Source organism: Pithys albifrons, chromosome 8 (genome assembly GCF_047495875.1).
Source record: "Pithys albifrons albifrons isolate INPA30051 chromosome 8, PitAlb_v1, whole genome shotgun sequence".
Classification (NCBI taxonomy): domain Eukaryota; kingdom Metazoa; phylum Chordata; class Aves; order Passeriformes; family Thamnophilidae; genus Pithys; species Pithys albifrons.
This window is the reverse complement of record NC_092465.1, coordinates 3,581,845-3,591,468: the sequence shown is the minus strand read 5'-3', so window position 1 is coordinate 3,591,468 and position 9,624 is coordinate 3,581,845.

The following is a 9,624-nucleotide window of genomic DNA, read 5'->3' as shown; positions in this document are numbered from 1 at the left end:
ACAGCATTAGGTGGAATATTGGGGAGAAATTCTTCCCTGTGAGTGTGGTGAGGTCCTGGCATGGCTTGCCCAGAGAAGCTGTGGCTGCTCCATCCCTGGATGTGTCCAAGGCCAGGTTGGATGGGGCTTGGAGCAAGCTGGGCCAGTGGAAGGTGTCCCTGCCCATGGCAGGGTGGTTGAACTGGATGATCCTTAAAGGTCCCTTCCAACCCAAAATGTTGTAGGATTCTATAACTGAAACTGGAACACCCCATTAGCTCAGCTATGGCAAAATGAGGATTGATAGATCTTTCCCTGAGTAACTAGGGCACATTTATGCCTTAAAATGTGAAAATCATCTGTCTAGCCAATGTAACAAGTCTTTTGGTATTAGAGAGGTCAGCTCAAAGAGAGAAGTCTCCAGTGTATTCTCCAGGAACATGTACATGTCGTGTCCATCACAGGCCTCTTCCTGCATTCTGGACTGTCATCTAAAATAAATGCCATCAGGAGATTAAAGTTAATATACCTGGGAGTTTTAAATGGCAATTTGGAGCCTTGTATGAGCAAAACAGAATAGGCTGCTTATCAAGGAATGAAGTCAAAGTCCAAATACTGTGATGGAAAAATGAAAGAAATACCATTGTAATAAAAGTCAGCACTGTGTTATCACTGAATTTGGGAAAATGATCCTGCTTATGTGGAACTTTATTCACTTCAAGTTGCAAAAGTGAGTTTGAAGGCTGTAAACTCTTAGGGACAGCTCATGAATTGTTTCTGTTTGCTCAGAATCTTTAATGATAGATCGTGACTTGGAACTTTCAGGACTAACAGAATACAAATAGTAGAAGCTCTAAATAAAATACTGCTCTTATATTTAAAGGTCAGAAGGGGCTAGTCTGACCCCTTGATCTATAGGCCATAGGACTATGTTCACTAATACCACCACGATATTTCCAATTTATGCTTCACCTTAAATAGTTTCTAAAGCTTCAGCTTGAGAAATAAGTTCTATTATGTTGTTCTATTGTAACTTTTTTTTCAGTATTTAAAATATTTCTCATTTAAATTTCTTTAGCCTTAACTTCTGACCTTCAGATTTTGATTCTTTTTCTTTATGTTTGAATAAATTTACCTTGAATCAAACCCTTTCTCTTTTATATAGGAAACAAGTGGAGTTTAAATCTGTAAGGATTATTAAAAATTACAGGTGTGGGGGGTTTTGTTTGTTATACCTAAGTAAATTTCAGGGGTTTTGCCAGACCTTTTTTGTGCAGAGCTGAATGGGTTTTTGGGGGGGTTCTTTTTTTTTTAATTTTGTTTTTTATTTGTGATTACTTCCCCATTGCTGTACACAGAGGAGAAAGCAACACCCTACTACTACATGTTATCCTCCATCTTATGTACTCAAGGATCACATTCTCCCTCTGGAACTTTGTGCTGTTGGCATTATATATGCTTTCCTTACCCTGTATCATCCTAATTTTTTATTCAGCAATAATTGTATTGTTGAAATAGAATGATCTACACGGCTGCTGCACGTAAGTTTAAAACATCATAGATATGCATCTACTTTTAAAATGGAACATATCCATTTTTTGGCTAAAAACTGGAAATAAATCACAAATCTCGCAGCATGAGGAGCTCTGTTTCAGAGTTGTGTAACTATAATGTTCTCATCATTCAAAGAAAAAGGAAAAGCAAATTTGGGAGACTATTAGTCTACAAGTGGTACACTTTTTTCCCCTCCAGATTGAAAATAAAAAAAAAAAACAAACCAAAAAAACCAAAACAAAACTGTTTGCTGCACATGTTTTATATGTGTGGGTTTATTACACAGATCATGTGTCTCAATTAGGTAATTTTTATTGTGTTATCCAAAGAAGATGTTCTTGTTCAATTAGATACACAATGAAACTTTCACGAAAACTCATTAATCCTGTATTTACAAAGATCAGTGTATGGGTGTGGAATAACAACAACCAGAAATATATCTCTGTATGCTGAGACAGGGACCTACTAGATTATGCTCCCTGGAGAACTGGTGTTGTTTTACATATATATCTATATATCTCTACACATGCAAAATATAGGTAAGGATAAGTCATATTTTCAGTAGGATTTTTCTTTCAGGTTCTTCCTAAATCTAAATATATTAGATCTTTCCACTGTGTAAATTTTAAAACAACTCCCAAAATTTTAATTATAAATAAAACTAATCTCAATAGGAAAGTTCAGTTATTTTGGGCGATTTGCTCCCTTCTTGAGAACTGGTGGTTTAGAGCCATAATGGCAACTTGAAGTTGAGATCTTCTGACCTTTTTTCCTCCTTTCTACAAAACCCTGATATTTCCTAAATGAATGTTTTGTTTCTTGTACTAATCTGACACTGTTCACCCAGAAACTGGATCCAGTTATCACTGGTTACACTAATTGAGATTTCTTAGTTTCTCTTCCCCTTTGTCATTAAGCTGGATTTGAGCTTCACATACCCTTGCAATTACTTTGAAATTCTAAGTCTCCTTGCAACTGCTTTGAGAAATCTGAAAGCTGAATGATTCCCAAGTTTAAAATAGGATGTTCCCCAGTTGAAAGGCAAAAAAGCAATATTGTTATATTTGTATTCTGATGAAATTCATTATGTACAATATAATTTGTGTGTCCATAACAATCTACTCTTCTGCAATTAGGGATTAAGCCAGATACTGTATTTTCTTCAGATCTTCGTAGTGATTTTTTTTTCATTGAGAATACAGAAGGAATTTGAAGTGTGTGGCACTGGCAGTAAAATACAGTTTTTAGAGGTTTTCTTCTGTTTATTGTAAATCAGCTACAGAACAGCAACCCATGGCTTTAGTCCAGGAAACAGATTATGAAGTTTTGAAGAAGAAAGATGAACAGAAAATCATGTTTATAAATCTTGATGAACATCTTCCTTGCTATGCAATGACAACCTGCTCCAGCTCCCTTTGAAGTCAACAGGAAAACTCCCACCAGCTTCCGGTGGGAGTTGGCTCAGTCTCTTATTTCCCACATTTGTGCCCAGTTTGGGGTGGGATACAGCAAAATGTGGTGCATGCAGAGACCTGTAACTAATGGGGTGAGTGCAGGGACCTTGGATAAAACAGGAAATCAAGGTGAAGCAGTGAAGTTAATAGGCTGATTCCTTCATCCATGGGAATCCAAGAGCATGGGAAATGGTGCCATATAGATGGCCAGCTTGTTGATGTGTTACGAGCCTGAGCTGCTGTCCACAACTCCATTCCTCCAAACATCTGAAGTGCAACCTAAGAGAAATCTGTTGTAGTTTGCTCTCCTTCTCTCTGTATTTATAAGTCTACAACATTGTAAGTTTTTACTGTGGGTGGACAAGCAACATCCACTCATATCAAAGAAGATGCAAGTACAGATAAATATAACTTTATACATTCATTTTTATGTAACTTATGCAAATGTATGCGCAAGTCAGTCACAGTCCCCAGGCTGGCAGCAGATAGCTGATGTGGCCATTGTTGTAGCTTATTTTGCACACCAGTTTTGCTGGATGGTCCTCCTGTCTTCAAGCAGGGATTTGCATATGTAAGTTTGTCACTAGAACAAGTTTGGCTGGCTGGAGATGACAGCATGGGACAGAGAGGGACACAATCATGGGGGTTGTTCATCTCTACAGCTTAGAAAAGCTGCATGTGAAGGATCCTCAAGTTTTTTCTCTTGAGGGCATTAGCAAAAAGGGTTAAAGCCTGAAAACAGGAATATGAACTATCAGAAGCTGGGTTGTGCATGGACTGTGGCCCTCACTGGCATCTATAGCATCACAGAGTGGTTTGGGTTGGAAGGAACCTTAAAGATTATCTAATTCCAACCCCTTGTCACAGGCGGGGATATCTTCCACTAGACCAGTTGCTCAGATCTCCATTCAAGTAACTCCTAGCTCAGTGCCTCAGTCACCTCTTGTGACAGCAAGATTGTTGGTCTCCACATTTGAATTCAAAAAAAGGCATTTTTACCCCCTCACATCAGTTTTTGCTCCAGAAATGGCTGTTTTCCTCTAGCACTTGCTAATAAGTACTAACAGACCATCTTAAAAACCAACTCAAAGACTATAGACACAGCAGCTTATTGTTCTTGTTCTATGTGAACTTATCTGTTCCCCAAAGACTAAACAGAACAAAAAAGGACAATTTTGGTATGCCGGGTTCAATTGTTCAAATTAGTATTCTTAATGTTCTTCCTTATTTTAAACACCCATGAATAACTTTGTCCTTACTGCTTAGATTATAGATTTTAGTGTATGAATTTTAATAATTCTAATTAATGGTGCTATCTTTATTATATTACTTTGTACTTGGGTTCACTCTTTCATCACAAGATCTCAAAGCACTCTATTAAGTTGCACCAAATCTTTGTAAAGTAGATGAATTTTAGCCTATTGAGCTTATGTATTGGTAAGTGTAGTAAAGGGAATGAAGAGTTTTTCCAAAGTTCATTTCAGAGTTTAGCATTGATTCTCTGCAATATTTAAACACTGTGAAAATTAGGCTCCAGAAAACTTGACTCCCACTTCTCCCCACTAAATTATGGATCTCTTTACTCCCCATTTTGAATTTCAAGTAATCTTTGAAAAATGTGTATTTGGGAGTCTTCAAATATGAATAGGGATAATTATATCAATATTATTAATATGCGCTGTTAAAAGAAATAAATCTACATTTGCAAAGCTTTGATGTACTTACAAAAACTGAACTTTTAAATGAAAATATGTTTTAAAATCATGTATGTATTACAGAAATCTATTAAGACTAATCTCACAAAGACCTAAATATGCTCAGAGCAATGATTCACGTGCTCCTGCATTGCAGCCCTGGGAGCATCAGAGATGTGTGATGGAACAGACCTACTCAGCACCTCACAGGTTGTTTCTCAAACTAGTTTTGTTGTGTTTCCTCCTCTTTGTTAGTTCTGGTAATTTTTAAAAAAATCTTTGTATGCTGTATATATATTTGTATGTGGTTTTTATGGTGCTGCAGTTGTTGGCTGTGAGGATTACCACCTCAAGAGTCTGCCTGCAAAATCTACACCAGATCTCAGTGGTTGACTCTTATCACTGATAATCTTGCCTTTCAAATCCACCAATTATTATAGAAAATGTTGTACTTTTCTTAGAAGTTATACAGGTAACTCCTCCTTTCCCACTTCTTCACAACATCAAGGTGAGAGCTGGTCACTCACCACAGATTTCCTACTTAGAAAGGATTTTCATATTTCAGTCTTGTTAGTTCAAACTGGAACATCATTACTCTTGCTTTTCTATTTGGACATTTTAAGACTTTTACTTAGCTGGTTTAAAAATAATAAAATTGTGACCTTTAGTTGACATTCTAAGCTTGCGTTATGAAGGCTGTGCTTATATTTTGAGGCTGCTGACTAGGAAAATCAGGACTAACTGACTAATTCTGAGTGCTTGCCTCCTTTTAATGCTGTTTTTTTTGTGTTGGGAGTTTTAGTCTAAAGGAGCATGTTTAAGAGCTGGTCTCTGTCCAGGCTGCTGAAGGCAGAAAGTCACTGACAGAAAAGCAGAAATGTTTTGAAGAGTGGTGTTGATCTCCCTGTCTCTTTTGCTCTAACCACCAACAGCTGGACAACAGGCAGCAGAGAATCAAGAGGATCACGTCTCATGGACATGTGAGCAAAGGCTTGAGGATTAGCCAGGTTTTCAGGGGAAAGGTACAGGTTTTTGTTGCCTTTACTTCAATGTCCGTATTTTAAATGTAATGAAAGTTTTTAAATACTAATAGAAAGATTTGTAAAAAATGTACATTTTAGTTTATTGAGTTTATGTATTGGATAAGTGTAGTAATGTGTGGGACATTTTTAACTTTATAGCTATTTTTACCAAATTGCTGAACAGTGCAGCCAACCAACAACCGGGAGAGTATCTAGTTGAGGAGGGGGTTAACAAAAGAGGGGAAGAGAAAGGGACACTTATAAACAATCAAGAATATTTCAGACAATTACACTGTGACTTCAAACCTCAGGATTATTGAATTCTACCCTTTCCAGCAGAAGTTTTGGTCAGGGCAGTAGTATATGGAAACAAGTTGCATTGTAATTTATGAGTCTAAATGGTGATGGCACAATGCCCGTATTTATCTGATTCCAGGTCATATGTGGTTTGAACATGTTTGATCTCCTTCAAAAGATAAGGATCATCCCACAGCCACCTTTATTTCATCCACTCTTGCATCTGCTGGAGCATCTGGTGGTGGATGGGATTGGAGACTTGACAGTAGAAGTGTTGGGAAACCCGTCTGGCTCAGGATGAGAGTTTTTCCGCTCCTTTATGCTGCATAGCATTGGGGGATCTGGAAGTCCTTCATGCTCTGACCTTTAGGAAATTGAAATGCTCAGTGAAGGGTTGTCATTGGCAAAACAGTGCTTTCTGGTTAAAACTTTTTGAGGCATATTTTTATTTTGCTGGTGTACTTATAGCCAGAGATTAAAAACTGGGTCTTTTAAAAACTGTTACCTTGTGCCATCAGTATTTGAGTATTAAAAAACACTCTTGTTTTATCAGCGATTGTCTTTTGTGGAATGCAGTCATGTGGGAATTCTGTTGACTAGTAATTATTTACTTGGTCAGACTGATTAGCTTTCCTTCAAATGATGTATTTTGTTTTAGCAGTGGCATCTTCTCTTAAACAGTTATTTAGAGAAGAGCTGCAGAAGATAGCAACTTCACAGAGGAGAGGGGGGGAGGAAGAAAAAAACCAAATCAAAAAAACAACCACACACAAATTGGAAGGGCTTAGAATAAATTATTGCATGTCATTCTGTGGGAAAATCTTCCCGTACGGATGTTGTGTTGTTCACAATGTGAGTGCCAGATCCACTCAGCTCTGCTTTGCACTTCTGTCACCCTTATCACTCATGAGACGATACTCCTCTACTGTAAGTGCTACCCCCAGTGGCATGTATTCATTTATAGGACTTGCATACTTATGCTGAAGTCAGACACCCAAGAGGCACAGGATGAATTGACAGTATAGGCAGATGCTTTCAGCAAAGAAACCAGGATGTTAAAAGAGCTTTAGCATGGTTATTGTTTTGCCAGGCAAATCCATGTACTTGTCATCAAGGTGTTCAGGAGTATTTCAGCCTCGTTGTACAAGCTGAATACAAGAGCTGTAATCAAGAGTTACATCACTTGGTGAGACAAGACCTTGAGGAATACAGCAAAGGGAAATGTGCATAATTAGAACAGTTCAGTTACAAGGGAAAGGGGCTTTGATAGTGTTAGAAATGCAGCCGAAACATGCAGTCTCCATTGCCCTGTCACCAGGCATTAGATGGTAGATGTCAAAGGGCCAGGGGGACCTCAGGATCCAGTAAAGGAGTGTGGGGTTCCCTTTTTCAACTTTTACAATCCTCAGAAAACTAAGATAATCATCTGCTGAGCCACAAGATCTCCTCTCTGGGGGCAAACACCAAGCCAGAGATTAAAAGAGCCATTAACTAAAAGAAATTATAAGAAAATTCCCCAATTTATTTTGATAGCTTTTCCCAGCCAAAAAATTACGAGAAAATAAAAGCATGACAAGTTTCCCCTCTTCCTTAAGATTCTTGTAAAGGAAGAGACTGATACGAAGAGGGGCCAGACATGGTGAGAGGGAATACGTCGTAGGTCGTCAAATGCCTTAGGGCCAACACACTTCCCATGGTGATTTCCACACTAATATAGTTGCCAAAATCCTTCCTAGAATTTTCACTTGGGGGATAAAATTTTTCTAGTGACACACGTTCTAAGTATGCAATATCCAGCCTGCTTTATTTAGATTTTTCACAAAATATTTATCACTGCCATAGTGATAACTAACCTAAAAAAAGAGACAATGTTTCAAAGCAATTTGACCTTCTCTAGACCCTATCCAGAGACATCTCTATTCTTACACGTGTATTATTGGCAAATGTTTTGAATTTTTAAGTTTGTAGAGGAAAATGTTCAACATCTCAGGGATTCTTGAGCCATGGGACACTGCTTTGCACCCAGTACTAAGTAGGTTAGCAGACAACGTTTAATATTTGGGTATCAAATATGTTGTAACTTTCCCTGAACTTGAATGTGCAGTGGATTAATAACAGTGCTTCTCCTTGTCTTTTCGTTTTTCTATTTATTATAAGCCAGAGCTGGCAGTTGTGGCAGTGTGTAAGTAGGTCACTTCCAAAGAACACCAGTCAGGGAACACTGGAGGAAGAGTCTCAGCACTGATCCTCCTTCCAGGATGTCAGTACCAACTGGGTTGGTTGAGACTATGGATGGAGTCCTACCTTCCAAAGCAAACACTGCAAAAGGATTGTGTAGGTGAGTAATTCTAAAAAAAAAAAACCAAAACCAACCAAACCAAAAAAAAATGGTTTATTGATAATATAAAACTCATAGTTAGGCATTTTTTTCATTGAGGCTGCTGGCTGAGCGCTGCTGGGTGATGTGGAACGTGAGCAGTGCTATGAATATCAGGAATGCTAATAATGGGGTCCCATTTCTAACTTGGGAACAGGAGTTTCACTGCCTGCACATAACTTCCACGGGCAAGCATTCCTCTTCTCTTGCTGGATGCAGGGTGTGGTTCTGAGTGAATAACCCCAGTCCTTTAAAAGACTACTGGAAGACAGTCAAAGAATTGTTTCTTTGCCAATAATCATAGTGTGGGGAGGCGCCAGGCTCAGATTTTAATCCTGCAAATGATTCTAATACTGGGAAGGAGGTAAATATAGAGTGTAATTCAAGATCTAGGTCTTTGTTGAGTTTGGAGTTTTGTTTGTTGGGGTTTTTTGTTGCTGTGTTTTGGTATTTTTAAATTTCATTTTTTAGGAAAGTTAATTAATTCATCATAATCTTCTCTGGAAATGTCTGACAATTCATAACGTTTCTTGTTACTAAGGCACTAATACACTCCTGGGTGTTTAATATGGATTGTCAAAGCCAATAGCAGAGGTCAGAGGAACAGTATCTAAAGACTGCATGGAGAGCATCTGCATATTTGATTTTGTTTGCACCAGATTCCTGACTCTCACTGCTTTAGGATGCCCAAAAGGGTTGCAGTTGTCTTAAGCATGTCTTCAGTGGGTGCTTCAGAATTGTCCTGGGATGGTATTGAGCCAACCTAACAGCTCTCTTCTGTGAAGTATGCACTGCAGAAGAGGGAGAGAGGGAGGAGGAATGTGTGGTATTCCCCTCCGTCTTTCTGGCACAATTGTCCTGGTGGTCCTGTTTCAGCTGGTGCAATCCAGACCAGCCCTGTGGCTATGCTATGGCACGTGAAGCTCCTTTTTCTGCCCCTTATATGGCGCATGATCACAGCACGACTGGAGGGGTTGGTTTGCAGCTCCTTTTCCTCTTTGCTCAGCCACAATGAGCCCAAATGTGACGTGTTTGGGAATCTGGCCTTATATTTTCAAACTCCATGCAAATATGGTAATAATAACTAAACTGACATTTGCTTCTGCTTCTGTATAGTATGTCTTTAATATGATTACTACCCTTAACATTTAAAGGAACTTTGACAGTTATGTAATCCCTTCAACATTTAAGTACAACAGGAATTTATTATTAAGTGCGGTGGCTGGAAATGGAGCACTTTTTTCATT